Source organism: Micromys minutus (genome assembly GCF_963924665.1).
Source record: "Micromys minutus genome assembly, chromosome: 1".
NCBI classification, from domain to species: Eukaryota; Metazoa; Chordata; class Mammalia; order Rodentia; family Muridae; genus Micromys; species Micromys minutus.
This window is the reverse complement of record NC_137969.1, coordinates 255,711,600-255,727,751: the sequence shown is the minus strand read 5'-3', so window position 1 is coordinate 255,727,751 and position 16,152 is coordinate 255,711,600. Positions and strand designations below refer to the sequence as shown.

Here is a 16,152-nt window from a genome sequence, read left to right as displayed (position 1 = left end):
AAATTACTGTAAACTGCTAGGGACATGTAAAAAGTGCAGGTTAATAGACACCTTACACATAACAGAATTCTTCAATGTGTTCAGAATTATGTTCATTATCATGCTAAATACTAAAAAACAGAGAAGGATCATTTAACTCCAATATGCTTGGTATGTTCCATCCCTCAGTGAGGTTAGAGTTCTACTAAATAGGGCATTTAAGATGTTTAAACTTATCATAACAGAGACATTCAGATTCTAGCAGTGACATTCCACACATGAAGGTCCCCAAGAAAACAATTGGCACAACGACAACGGACTTCACTTGAATTATGGTAATACTATTAATTCTATAACAACAGTACATAAGTCCTCTATATAAACAGTCCAACTGAAGGCTTAGGCAATATCATGGAGAGAGAAAGGAAATAACTAAACAACCATACATTAGGATGAGTGGCATAAAATATTTGACTTTTTGACACAAAACAATCATTAGACACTAAATTTAACAGGAAGATTTGTTTCTTGCTTACAAACAACAAAATCAAAATAGTCATCAGTACAGTGTAAATAGCTGGAAGGTTGCTGATGCTCTATCCCTGGCTGATGACCCTTAGATACATGGTTCTTCCTAATGAGAGGCAATTATTTATGTGTATATGGAATCTGACAGATTGTCAATGCCCTAGAGTATTGACCTATCCACATGAGCCTATTATAGATAACCAAACTGTGCACTGGGTTATTGATGAATTGAGATGAGGACCTAAACTTGGAAGGACACATATTGGTAGTTCTAGGAAGTGAGAGAAGGATAATAAGGGAGGTGGGTATCATATATATATTCATGTGATAAAATATATACATATTGGTATGATATTTTCCAAAATATCATTTAACAAAACCATTTGAAATATAAAATGGAAGAACCTATTTGAGTTATTTTTAAGTGATTGGGCATATATAATCACAATATTATAAAATCAAGAAATTAAAAATATTTGAGGCAAAGATTCACATACCATTTGAAAAGATATAATGTAATTCCTGAGCCTCAGCTATTGTATTCAAAAATAATGTTTCGACATTCCACCAAATTTCATGATAATTGGTTTCTTTTTTTTTACTGCCAAATGCAATTGCAGTGTTTATATACATCACATCTATTTTATAAATTCAATAGGTCATGAACATCCAAGCTAATTCCATCCAAAATTAGTTTGAGTAATTATTAAACTTACCATATTAAATTTGAAATAATTTACCCTCCCACCAATAATAACTAAATACTGCACTTTACACAAATTGTTAGCATATAAATATCTTTTCAATGTATATTATTTTTCCAGTAAAATTTTGAAGAATATTGGTAGATAAAATCTATAGTAAGATAAAGGTTTATCTAAATAATAATATCAAAAATAGAAGAGTTAAAAACATGAATATTCAATACATATATCAACCAGTGTTCAATATTCTTAAACATCAGAGAGAAGAAAATGAAAGGTGACATTATACTATCTCAGTTAAGAACTGTTTTCAAATCATCTAGATTTGAAACCATCCACACCTGGGGATCCACCACGTATGCAGCCACTAAACCCAAGAACTATTGCTGGTACAGAACACAAGCACTATTGCTGACACCTGGCAGGAATCTGATATGGATGCCTCATCAGAGTTTTTGCCAGAGACATAATGATATAGAGGTGGATGCTTGCAGCTAACCATTGGACTGAACATAGGACCCCTAGGAAGAAGTTAGAGAAAGAACTGAAGGAGCTGAAAGGGTCTCCAACCCCATTGGAAGAAGAAAATTATCAAATAAGCCAACCCACCAGAGCTCCCATAGACTAAAATAGCAATCAATGAATTCCCATGGCTCCAAGTGCACACGCAGCAGAGGATAGCATTCTCTGGCATCAATGGGAGGAGAGGCCTTTGTTTCAGTGAAGGCTGGTTTTCCCAGTATAGTTCTCCTACACTGAAGTGGGAAAGGGTAGTTGGGAGAGGCAGCACCTTCATGGAGGCTATTGTAAGGGAAGGAAGTTGGGACTTGGGGAAGGACATAACATCTGAAATGGAAATACAGAGGATATTCAATAAAAAAAGAAATAGCTACTATGATTAGGAAACTCAGAGTTCCCAGTTTTTTGTGTTATTGATCGTGTTAATAAGATAATTTAAAAACAGAAGAAGCTGACAGACATTCTAGGACTATTAGAGTTTGAGAAAAAGGAGAAGTAGGGCAAGGAGGAGAAAAAGAGGATGAGGAGGATGAGGAGTGAAGGAGGAACCAGATAACCTGAAAATTTCAGCAGCTGCCCTAAGGATAAAGGTGGATATTAGTCAAGGAAAAAGCGACATGTTTGGCACAAAAGTTCAGCAAACCGGCTAATGGCAGAAAGGGTAAAGGGGCTTCAGAAGTCAGTCACCCCAAAGTGTCAGGGAGAGCATGCCTGTAAGACAGATAAGGTGTGCTTGGGGGTTTTGGAAAACACACAGTAAGAAAGAAAAGAGGGTGAGGAGCTTCTAATGTATTGGGATCTTGGAAGGACACCTGCATTAGCTCAGCTAGAGAAACTGGTCAGAAAGTTTAGGGGCAGGGACCCTCAAAGGAAATGTTTGTAATTCCTGTCTTTAACTGAAAGCTTGAAATGTCCTTGTTTTAGTCCTAATGAAAACCCAGAAAAGCCAAAAGAGAGCTCTGCTTTCCTGTTCTTTCACTTCTTTAGTACACAGGAGAGTGCACCATTGTCATTTTATAACAAAATAATTTCCCCTGGTATCTTGTCAGTAAAGAAACTCAAGTAAAATATAATCACTTATTAAACATTTACAAAATGCTCAAATAAGAAAATAATCAAGGTATCTGGTGTAAATACAAAGACAAAGAGTTCTAACATATTTCCTGGTAGAAAGGTGAACGTTGAAGTTAGTTATCATAGACAGATGATACACAATATTGTAATGCTGCTCTTGCGACCAAACTCATGCATTTCATTAGTGAATTCTGTAATAACTGCACCCTTCGAGCTTCAGCCCATGAGCTGGTGCTACAGCGGGAAGATATGCAAATTGGAACCCACTCCCTTCTCTTAAAACCCTGTCCATACTCTAGCTCTAGCAGAGGGGCCTCATCCTGATTTCCTCAGCCTCCAGTTTCCAGATTCAGTTGAGAGCCCTGAACAAGGACCTTTCACCATGAAGCTGTGGCTGCACTGGATAGTTTTTGTAACACTTTTAAATGGTAATTTATAATGAACAAGAGATGCTGAGTGACTGAGTGTGTGTAAAAATTAAGGACCTTGGATCTGTATGACATTTTCCTGAGCAGCATTCTCTACTATTGCAGGTATCCAGTGTGAGGTGAAGCTGGTGGAATCTGGAGGAGGCTTGGTACAGCCTGGAGGTTCTCTGCGACTCTCCTGTGCAACTTCTGGATTCACCTTCACTGATTACTACATGAGCTGGGTCCGCCAGCCTCCTGGGAAGGGACTTGAGTGGGTGGGTGCTATTAGAAACAAAGCTAATGGTTACACAGCAGAGTACAGTTCATCTGTGAAGGGTCGGTTCACCATCTCCAGAGACAATTCTAGAAGCATCCTCTACATTGACATGAACACCCTGAGAGCTGAGGACACGGCCACTTATTACTGTGCAAGAGATAAACAAAGTGAGGAGACTTCAGTGTGACTCCAGACACAAACCTCCTTGCAGTGCTGCTCAGGACCAACAGGGGGCGCACATGACCAGAGAAAAAGAGAGTGCATTGCAGCTCCAAGCACTACTTTACAACTGGAAAATTCACTGTAACTTAACAATGCTTTAGAAACACAGAGTTTCTGTATTAGAAAGTGACAACTGAACAGAGTTTTTAATCTATGAGAAAGTGTAATGTAGGTGCAAAGTTCTTTTTGGAAAGAGGGAAATTTTGAAGTCATGAACACAGATATGATTTTTCCTATTATATGTTGTATTTAGAGATGTTGATTTTAAACACCTTGTTAATCAATTTCAATGATTTGAACGTTTAGCATGAACGGCAGCACTAGGTTTCCTTTTGAACATTACACTCTTACTGTACATCAAAGTTTGCGGACGTTGCAAGATTATTGGAAAAATTATTGTTGGAACTCAGTTGTAATACTAGATATGTATTCATATGATATGCAGGTATTGCTCTAAATAGGGAGATAGGATTTGTTTATAAAGTTTGTTCTAATGGATAATAATTTTTCTTTTTTGAAGACAAACAGATTTATATTATACATCTTACATTAAAGTCAATTATAGAGTTGTCAGAGATAAAGGTCTGGTGAGAAGGACATCGAAGTTGCCAGGGGGCAGAGAGATCACTGCCAAGTGCACACGGAAAGCATGCCCCTGCCCTGCCTTATGCAGAGACCAGGAACCCAGCACTGGGTCCTCTGTTTCCACCCGGTGGCTTTGGGGTGCAGAACAGGGCTCGGCTCATCTGCCACCTGGACCAGCATTTCCCAGAGATAAAGGCCTGGTAAGAAGGATATACGAGTTGCCAGGGTGCAGAGGGATCTCTGCCCAGTGTGCACAGACAGCACGCCCCTGCCCTGCCTGATACAGGTCCAGACGGGTTCAGTGCAAAATTTTATCAGACATTTATTGCAGACATAACAGCAATACTCTCCAAACTATTCCAAAAGATAGAATCAGACAGAATACTACCTAACTCATTTTTTGAGGCTACAATAACCCTGGTTCCTAAACCACACAAAGACCCTAAAAGGAAAATGAACTTCAGACCAATCTCACTTATGAACATTGATGCAAAAATACTCAACAAAAACCTTGCAAACCTAATGCAAGAACACATCAAAATGATCATTCTTCATGACAAAGTAGGCTTCAGCCCTGGGATGCAGGGATGTTTTAATATAAGGAAATCCATCAATGTAATGCACCATATAAACAAACTCAAAGAACAAAATCACATAGTCATCATTCTGTATACTGAGAAAGCATTTGACAAAATTCAACACCGCTTCATATTAAAAGCCCTGGAAAAAACTAGAATCCAAGGAGTAAACCTAAACATAATAAAAGTAATATACAGCAAACCAACAGCCAACATCAAACTTAACGATGGGAAACTTGATGCAATCCCACTAAAATCATAGACTCGACAAGGCTGCCCACTCTCCCTACTCCCCACTTATTCAACATAGTACTGGAAGTACTGGCTGGAGTAATTAGACAGCAAAAGAAAATCAAAGGGATACAAACAAGAAAGGAACAAGTAAAAACATCACTCTTTGCAGAAGACATGATAGTGTACTTAAGTGACCCCACAGATTCCACCAGAGAACTCCTGCAGGTGATAAACAAGTTCAGCAAAGTGATTCAAATGAATCAGTAGCCTTCCTATATTCAAAGGACAAAAATTTGGAGAAAGAAATTAGGGAAAAGATACCCTTCACAATAGTCACAAACTGTATGAAATACCTTGGTGTGATTCTAACTAAGCAAGTAAAGGACCTGTATGACAAGAATTTCAAACCTCTAAAGAAAGAAATCAAGGAAGATCTCAAAAAATAGAAAAATCTCCCATGCTCATGGATTGGGAGCCTCAACATTTTAAAATGCCCATCCTACTAAAAGCAATCTACAGACTCAATGCAATTCCCATAAAAATTCCAACCCAGTTCTTCATTGAATTGGAAAGATCAATGTGCAATTTCATATGGAACAACAAAAGACATAGAATAGCAAAATCTATCCTCAATAACAAGAAAACATCTGCGGGAATCACTATCCCAGACCTCAAGCTATATTACAAGGTAATTGTGCTGAAAACTGCATGGTACTGGTACAGAAATAGGCATGTGGATCAATGGAATAGAATAGAAGATCCAGAAATGAGCCCTCAAGTATATGGTCACCTGATTTTTGACAAAGGAGCCATAAACATCCAATGGAAAAAGGACAGCCTATTCAACAAATGGTGCTGGTCAAACTGGAGCGCAGCATGCAGAAGAATGAAAATAGACCATTTCTTATCTCCCTGTACAAAGCTCAAGTGTAAGTGGATCAAAGATCTCCACATTAAACCAGATACACTGAAACTATTAGATGAGAAAGTAGAGAAAACCTTTGTACACATAGGCACAGAAAAAAAATTTCTGAATAAAACACCAATGGCTCAAGCTCTAAGGTCAAAGATTAACAAATGGGACTTAATGAGATTGCAAAGTTTCTGTAAGACTAAGGACATTGTCAAGAAAACAAAACAGCAGCCAACATAATAAGAAAAGATCTTTACCAACACCACATCAGATAGAGTTCTAATATCCAAGGTATACAAAGAACTCAAAAAGCTAGACACCAGAGAATCAAACAACCCTATTTAAAAATTGGGGTACAGAGCTAAACAAAAACATTCGCAATTGAGATATATAAAATGGCTGAGAAACATCTAAGGAAGTGCTCGACATCCTTAGCCATCAGGGAAATGCAAAACAAAACAACCCTGAGATTCCACCTCACACCAGTCTGATTGACCAAGATCCAAAACTCACATTACAGCAGATCCTGGCAAGGTTGTGTAGAAAGAGGAACACTTCTCTACTGTTGGTGGGGTTGTTAACTGATACAACCACTCTGGAAATCAGTCTGGTGATTCCTCAGAAAATTGGACATAGTACTACCTGAAGATCCAGCTATTACACTTCTGGTCATATACCCCAGAGACACTCCAATATACAACAAAGATACATGCACCACAATGTTCATAGCAGCTCTATTTATAATAGCCAGAAGCTGGAAAGAACCCAGATGTCCTTCAGTATATGAATGGATACAAAAATTCTGGTACATGTACACAATGGAGTACTAATCAGCCATCAGAATCAATGACTTAACCAAATTCTTAAGAAAATGGTTGCATCTAGAAAATATCATCCTGAGTGAGATAACCCAGTCACAAAATAACAGACATAATATTCAGTCACTGATAGTGGGTTGCTAACCCCAGAGGCTCGGACTACCCCAGAAACAACTCATAGATTGTGTGAATCTCAAGAAAATAAGAAAACAAAACAAAACCAAAAAAAACAAAAAAACATTATGCTCATTTTTTGCACACCAGGAAAACCTTGGCTAATTCAGGTTTACTTCCTGTTTTACATGTATTTTTTGCTCATTGTAACTAGTAAGACCTTAATGCAGAATATCAAACCTTAAAAAATAAAAAAAGGAAAAAAAATGCCAAGCACAGACAAAAATGTATTTGTATATCTTTATGCAAAAATGTTTAATTTTTTTCTTTTATTTTTGATTTTTAAAATAAAGTTTAAAAGAAAAAAAAATAAAAGAAAAAAGGGAGATGTAAGGATCAGCTTGGTGGCCCAACCAAAATGGCGCTGACATCCTGCTTGGTTAGAAATAAACAACCTTACTGTGCATGTACATAACCGCTTCTGGCACCAAACATGCCCACAAGCCATTATGCTAATAAGGTGATCCCTGCTCCACCAATCCCCAAAGGACAAGTCACATAACCTCAGTCTGAGAAGGATAAAAGTAGGGTGCTGTAGGCACTTGGATTCCCCTATTAGCATTGAGGTGTTCCTGAATAAAGGCTGTTGAGGAGAACTGTTAGAGGCCTAATATCTAAGGTAAACAAAGAACTCAAAAAGCTAGACACCAGAGAATCAAATAACCCTATTAAAAATGGGGTACAGAGCTAAACAAAACATTCTCAGTTGAGCAATATCGAATGGCTGAGAAATATCTAAGGAAGTGCTCTACATCCTTAGCCATCAGGGAAATGCAAATCAAAACTACCCTGAGATTCCACCTCACTCCAGTCAGATTGGCCAAGATCCAAATCTCAGACGACAACAGATGCTGGCGAGGTTGCTGAGAAAGAAGAACAGTTCTCCACTGTTGGTGGGGTTGCAAACTAATACAGCCACCCTGGAAAACAGTCTGGCGATACCTCAGAAATTTGGACATAATACTACCTGAAGACCCAGCTATTCCACTTCTGGGCATATATCTCAGAGACACCTTAGTACACAACAAAGATATATGCACCACAATTTTCATAGCAGCTCTATTTATAATAGCTAGAAGCTGGAAAGAACCCAGATGTCCTTCAGTATATGAATGGATACAAAAATTCTGGTACATTTACACAATGGAATACTACTCAGCCACCAAAAACAATGACTTGACCAAATTCTTAAGAAAATGGCTGCATCTAGAGAATATCATTCTGAGTGAGATAACCCAGTCAGAAAAGAACAGACATAATATGCAGTCACTGATAGTGGGATGCTAACCCCAGAGGCTCGGACTGCCCCAGAAACAACTTACAACTGTATGAAGTCCAAGAAATAAAGAAAACAAAACAAAACAAAAAAAAATCTCTATACAACAAGAAAACTTTGACTATTTCCATGTTACATTTTGTTTTACATGTACTTTATGCTCATTGTAACTATTAAGTTTTCAATGCATACAATCAAACCTTTAAAAAAATCAAGTACTGACTAAAAATATATATTCATACAGTTTTATGTAAAAATTATTTAAAATCTGAAAAAATACTGACAAAAATGTATTGTATAACTTTATGCAAAAAATGCTTAAAATCTGTACATTTATCTTTGTTTTGTTAAATAAAGTTGTTAAAAAGAAAAAGAAATGGAAAACTCTCTCCTCCCATTGTTTGACTGAGAAATAATAAATTAATAGTTTTGGGAAAAAAAAGAAACTACTCATTTGGACTTGCTTTGCCAACCTAATGGAAGAAGCTAGAGTGGTAAACCGATATAAAATATGAAGCAAGTAGAAAAATGTGTGAAGTGTGCATGAAGGACAGATTTTCTGTCTCCATAGAATATTCTAAGAACTTAGTGAATCTACTAATGAACAGGCTGAGAAATTTGAATTGACAGTGACATGTATTATTCTCTACGAGGTGCTCATGAGAAGCCGGAGTCACTGGTCCATAGGTAGCTCCAGGACAAGAGAAGTGAAGTAGGAAGGTGAACGTTAAAATTACTCTGAAAATTTTCAAATAAATGTGAGTTTAATTCTGATAGAACTGTTTAAATACAGGATGCATTTTTTCATAACAAAATGAGGAGCATTTACAAAGCTGATGTGATTCCGCTGTGAGCATCAGAATCTCATCCTGAGGAGTCATGAAACAAAATCAGTTTTAAAACCAGTGAACATGGCAGGAATGGGATGTATTAATTTTTCTGATAATAGAAACCAAGCTATGGATTCCAGAAGAACCTGGGAGAATCCAGCCATAGGTGCATTATGAGACCTTCAGTAAAGTGCTGAATAATACATCCCAGGTTATAATAACTCAGAATGTAAGTTTGGCCATAGTATGATTGAATATAGTATATCTAGTGTTAAATTCCACAGTAATTTATATTGTATACTAAATTCATTTGTGCTAGAAAATTGTCAGCTGTTCAAGAGGAAGATACCCACCCTTTATGCATTAATCCTGAAGAAACTTATATATTGAAAGGGAGTTGTCCTTGACAAGAATGTACACTTTCTTTTTTCAGTGACTGATGGTCAGTACTTACTATGGGTTTATATTGGAGAGACATGTTGATATTACATACTGGAGCTGCATGCATTCTCCTTCTTGTGCAGTCCTTTCACTGTTGGCCAAGGTTCTGCACTCCTTTAGTCAGGGGATTAAGCTGGTATTCTCATTGTGGCATTGTAGCATAGCAGGGAGTAACTGAAGAAATACAAATGTAGAAGAAATTTAGGCAGGCTGGGTCCCAAGTGTTGTTGGGAATATAAGTGTATCTTTAGAATGTGGGAAAACAGACTGTTAAAATGTTACTTTTGCTAATGAGATCAAGAATATCACAACAAATATAAAGAATGTTCTTTGAACATAGATAAATAAAACTGTTACTGTCTTCACACATATACCTTTGTCTTCATTTTCCATAAAGTCTCAGACAGACATTAGGAAAACGTTCATCAAAGGAGTTCTTTGAGATAAATGTATTTATAATATTTAATGACTCATCAGTGTATAAACTCATTGTTTCATAAGATGTACAAAACTCTCACTGTTTACAGAGATATGGACTCTCTTCATTAGGAACTCAAAGCAGAGTGAGAAAGCATGATTTCCTGTGTGCGTGTTGTCCTCTGCCTCCTGTAGTTCATCCTCCTTCTCATTGACCATTTTATTATTTGTTCATTTCTTTTTTCATATGGAGGAGCTCATACAGAGCATGATAAAGAACTGAAGTGTATGTAGGGGAGTTATCAAATCTATTGTCTCAAGATCTTTAAACTAGAGCTACCACCCAGAGATTATCTTTCTGCAATGAACAATCTACTTTTGTAAATAACAAGAGCTTCATCAAACAGTACACATTTCAATATCAGATATATTGTCAGAATTCTTCTGACCTGGCAGGTTAATGAAGCACCCCATGATCATGAAGATTCCAGCCTATCCCACACACAGTTATTGCGATGTTCCTAAATCAGCTTCTATGCAGCACTTACTCTTAAGAAGATGACAGAGAATTGAAAATGCTGAAGCTAGTATCGATAGTTGAAGAACTGTATTGGATTTATCTTCATCACACATGAAGAGTTTTTATGTCTAATACAGAGTGAGAATAAATAGAAAAAATATTTAGTGATATGTCTACCAAATTTAATATTCTGTCATTTGTCTATGGTAGGAACTCATACACACCATGATATTGATGGAAGTGTATGTAGGGAGATTATAAAATATATGGTTCTAGGCTCTTTCTACTTAGACAAATCATCCAGAGATTATATTTCTCTGAATTAATGAGATTCAATTACTGTCAAATATAGGAGCTTCATGAGAAAATATCTATTCCAATATCAAATATATTGTCTGAAATCTACTTATCTGGCATAATAAAAGAGCACACTATGATTAGAAACATAGCAACCCCACACCAATAAAAAAAACCCAGTCACTGTGATGTTCCTAAATCTGCTACTATGCAGCTATGACCCTAAGGAAGATGATATAGCACTGAAAATGCTGCAGCTATAACCATGAGATCAAGACTATGCTGGATCAGGAATGAAGCTCATTCTAGACCTTATGTAGATCGAGATTAGATAGAAAAAAATAGGAAGTTTTTCACTGATTTTTCTGCACAAGCCACAGAATTCTACCTTCATCTTTGAAAGTCCAGAATGAATGGATTCAAGAGGCAAGTATCAGATATGTTGAAAATTTTACAGTCTTTTTTAACAATGAATAAAAGGGCATAAAGCATATAAATACCAAACATATTTTCAAGTTTTCAACATGTTGATCAAGAAAATGAAATTCACTAAGGTAGTTTGAGATTTCACCTAATCCATGAAACAATGACATTTATTACAGAAACAATTACACAAAATTCTGATGAGATGTTGGTGAAGAGTGTAACATAATGAATGGTTATTTTAACCTTCTGTAGTTACACTTGACCTATATGTTGATGTTTTCCCAAAGGGCAAAATCACTAATGTAATGTGACATGCCTGTATATCTACTGGAAATATAACAGAGTTTCTGTGCTAAAAAGTTAAAATATTATAACAAGTTTTAGGACACATGATAATGTATATTACAGGTAGGAGAATGGAAGAAAACTAGGAACAGGCTGAACTTGCAAACAAAAAAGCATGAAAGTCAGGAACCCAAGTATTAATGGAAGTTTGGCACTGATTGAGTCTCTACAAACACATGATGAAAAAAGTGTGTGTGGGAAGTTGGTGTAAGATGGGAAGTTGGGATCATGTCCAGATGTGTTTCCTCTGAATCCTACAGTCCTCCTGAACTCTAATGCCAGATTCACACTGTGAATGATGAATGATGAAAGACTGTGATGGTCTTATTTAAATAGCCAATGCCGGTCTCTATACAGCTTCGCCAATTATGAAGGCCAATTTGACTCCCATATGCAAATGCATTTTCTACCTCTAAACTATATCTCTCCTGCAATGGGTTGATCACATATCTCTCACTGGTGACTGATCTCTAAAGAAAAGGAGGAGTAGCCTAAAAGATGAGGGAGTTGAGTTTTCTTTACCTGTTGACAGCACTTCCTGGTGAGTGTTGAGATTTCTTACATGTGTCCATGAGGATTTTTATTTTTCTGCATGATTAACAAAATCCACTCGCTTTTTTGAAGGTATCTTTTCTCAGGTGCAGCTTCAGGAGTCAGGACCTGGCCTTGTGAAACCTTCTCAGTCACTGTCCCTCACCTGTTCTGTCAATGGATACTCCATCAGCAGTGGTTATACATGGAACTGGATCCGGAAGTTCCCAGGAAATAAAATGGAGTGGATGGGATACATATACTATGATGGTAGCACTAGATACAACCCATCTGTCCAAAGTCGAATCTCCATCACTAGAGACACATCCAAGAACCAGTTCTTCCTGCAGTTGAACTCTGTGACTACTGAGGACACAGCCACATATTACTGTGCAAGTGACACAGTGTGGGGTCTTCAGTGTGAGCCCAGACATAAAACTCCTTGTAGAGCAGCTCTGCACCAGCAGGGGGCGTGCAGCACACACAAAGCATAGGGAAACTACTTCTGTTAAAATAACCAAAAAAAAAAAAAAAATCTAAAAGACAAACAAGCAAAACAAAACAAAATTGTCCAAAAGTGTAACACCAGCCTTCTATTGTAGAGGAAGAAACACTGATGATGTTAAATTATCTGATCTTCAGGTGATATAACACTAGAGCTCACTGAAACTCATTTATGCCTAGAAATTTTCAATGACATCCCTCCCTGAGGCTCCACATTCCAGCCAAACATCTCACCCAATACAACTTTTCTCCTGCAGGATAAATCACTACTAGAAACTCTACAGATATAGTCAGAAGCTTAGAATCTACATTAGTATCTAACATCCTAATTGGCATCTCAGCTCACTGAACAGTAAAACCCCAGAGCCAAATTATAACCCCCTATGGTTATTAAGGCCACAAAACCCCATTGTAGGCCCATACTGGACCTGAATACTCTCTTGCCACTAGAAGAACAGAACAAACAGGGAAGAACACAAGAAGAGAGACAGAAAACATGGGGGAAAAGTTCATCCATTAAAGATAAACTCTGAAAATGGGACCTATGCTCATTAAAATCTCATAGTCAGATGACTAGTCAGTGGGCAGCATAAGAACAGAATTAACAGGGACCAGCGCTATATGAAAACATTAGATTCCATCTATCCAGCTCAATGAGCCCTGGATATTCCAACACAGTTGAAAAACAAGTAAATATTCCTAAATATAATTTTATAATGAGATAAATTCCGTTAACCAGTGAAATAATAACATTTGTTGGGAAATACAGTAAAGGCAAACATGCTTTGAGTCTGAGAGGCACACCACATTCTTCTTTCTATCTCTCTTAAAGGCAACATTTGTAGGAGAAACATTGCTGTTTTGGTGTCATGCTGTTGGGAGTCAGAGGCCAGGTGTCAGCAAAGGATTATCCATGGTGTTAATACTACTGGCAGAAAAAAAAGAAGTCTTAATTATTAGGATCTGGGAAGAATTTCCAGTGCAAAATTCTGAACTCTATCAACATTTATATTATTAATATAATTTTATTATTAACATTATATCACTATCACTGCCCCACTTCAAGGCTTCCCTTTCCCATTCATCCCTAAGAAGGTTTTGGGTTAATTGTGGGGACTTTTGTCTGCTCCACCACAGGACACTACTGCTAGTGTTGGTAGTAAGCAGGAAGTTTGGTCCAGCTTGTCCCACACATTTGTAGGGAGGGTGTGGGGCTGTGAGAAGCTGCAGAGCACAGCTTCATCGGTGAGGAGCCATGGGTGAGATGTGGGATGGTTAGCCAGTGCTGGCTCACGGGTCTCAGGACCTGGGAAAAGACCAGGGCCATTGGCACTCAGGTATCCTCTTTACCCAAACAACACTCGATGCCCTGGAAGAGATGATATATAGTATGGTGCCTGAGGATCTACCCTGGGGCTGAAGTGTAAGAGAGGAGTTCTGGCTCGTCCCACAATAGGGAGTCCTAGACTTGCATGCAGTTGCTTACTGGCTTGTTTTTGGTTGAAGCTACAGCTTCGGGCACAGAAAAGCCTTCTATGGGACATTAGAGGGCAGCTTTGTAGGTGAATTGTTTCTCCACTGCTCCCCATCGCTGATTCCTATGAAAAGAGAAAGTCCATGGATTAAAGACATTTACTGTACAGCAGCGAAGCGTCCTAACTGTACAGACGTCCGCTTTAGGTATTGCAACGGGATCTGAAGTACGCCCGAAAATCTCAGGAACCATGCCGAAGCCACACAGTGAAGCAGGGACTGCCTAAATTCAGACCCAGCAGCTCCATGCAGCCATGGCTGACACATTCCTGGAACACATGTGCCGCCTTGACATTGACTCCGCCTTTGTCATAGTCCGCAACACTGGCATCATTTGTACCATTGGCCCTGCTTCCTGGTCTCTGGAGATGCTGATGGAGATGATTAAGTCTGGAATGAATTTCTTGTCTGAATCTCTCTCAAGGAACCCTTGAGTACCATGCAGAGACCATCAAGAATGTCCGTGCAGCCACAGACAGCTTTGCATCTGATCCCTTCCTCTACCGTCCCTTTGAGGTGGCTCTGGACACGAAGGGGCCTGAGATCCGGACTGGACTCAACAAGGGCACCAGTACTGCAGAGGTGGAGCTGAAGAAGGGAGCCACTCTGAAGATCATCCTACACGGAGAAGTGTGACAAGAACATCCTGTGGCTGGGCAGCAAGATCTACGTGGATGACGGGCTCATCTTGCTGCATGTGCAGGAGAAAGATGCTGACTACCTGGTGACAGGGGTGAAGAATGGTGGCTCCCTGGGCAGCAAGAAGGGCGTGAACCTGCTTGGAGCTGCCGTGGACCTCCCCGCCGTGTCGGAAAAGGACATCCAGGATCTTAAGTTTGGGGTGGAGCAGGATGTGTAGATGGTGTCTGCATCTTTCATCTGCAAGGCTGCCTACATGTACGAAGTTCGGAAGGTCCTGGGAGAGAAGGGCAAGAACATCAAGATCATCAGTAAAATCGAGAACCATGAAGGTGTTCGCAGGTTTGATGAGATTTTAGTGGCGAGTGATGGGATCATGGAGGCTCGAGGTGACCTGGGCATTGAGATTCCCGCAGAGAAGGTCTTCCTGGCTCAAAAGACGATGATAGGATGATGCATCCGAGCTGGGAAGCCTGTCATCTGTGCCACACAGATGCTGGAGAGCATGATCGAGAAGCCACGCCCCATCCGTGCTGAAGGCAGCGATGTGGCCAATGCAGTCCTAGATGGAACAGACTGTATCATGCTGTCTGGAGAGACAGCCAAAGGGGACTATGCTCTGAAGGCTGTTCACATGCAGCACCTGATTGAGCAAGAGGCAGAGGCCGCCATCTACCTCCTTCAGTTATTCTAGAAACTCTGCCACCTGGTGCCCATTAGAGTGACCCCACAGAAGCTGCTGCCATGGGCGCTGTGGAAGCCTGCTTCAAGTGCTGCAGTGGGGCCATTATCATGCTCACCAAGTCTGACAGGAGTGCTCACCAAGTGGGCAGGCACCGCCCTCGTGGCCCTATCATTGCTGTGACCTGCAATCCCCAGATGGCTCGCCAGGCCCATCTGTACCGCGGCATCTTCCCTGTGCTGTGTAAGGATGCTGTACAGGACGCCTGGGCTGAGGATGTTGACCTCCGTGTAAACTTGGCCATGGATGTTGGCAAGGCCCGAGGCTTCTTCAAGAACAGAGATGTGGTCATTGTGCTGACCGAGTAGCACCCTGGCTCTGGCTTCAGACACCATGCCTGTAGTGCCTGTACCTTGAGGATCCTCTGGAGCCCCTCTCCTAGCCCTGTCCCTCCCCCTCTCCTATCCTCTCCTTAGACCAGCAAAGATTGTAGTGCTCACTCTGAGCCATGATGTGGCGCTGGTGGGCTGGGACCCCAGGAGAAGTTAATGCCTCTGAAACATGCAATAGAGTCAAGCTGTTTCTCATGGCCCTACCTACACCAGGGGTGAAGGAGGAACGCAGGTTGAAACCCCTCTCAGTATCACAGAAGGGCAGCAGCATCTCTGTGGACTTTGCTCCTGTAGAAACATGTCC

General features: G+C 39.6%; 1 pseudogene across 1 annotated transcript in view; it reads left to right on the top strand.

Annotated features, from left to right (window-relative positions):
- Positions 1-15,873, top strand: part of LOC308418226 — a 34,123-nt pseudogene extending 18,250 nt beyond the window's left edge. Inside the window, exons 2-4 of the transcript in view lie at positions 3,338-3,658; positions 12,192-12,494; positions 14,211-15,873. The product of the transcript in view is annotated as an uncharacterized misc_RNA (transcript). The remainder of the gene's footprint in view (positions 1-3,337; positions 3,659-12,191; positions 12,495-14,210) is intronic.
- Positions 15,874-16,152: the final 279 nt, after the last annotated feature.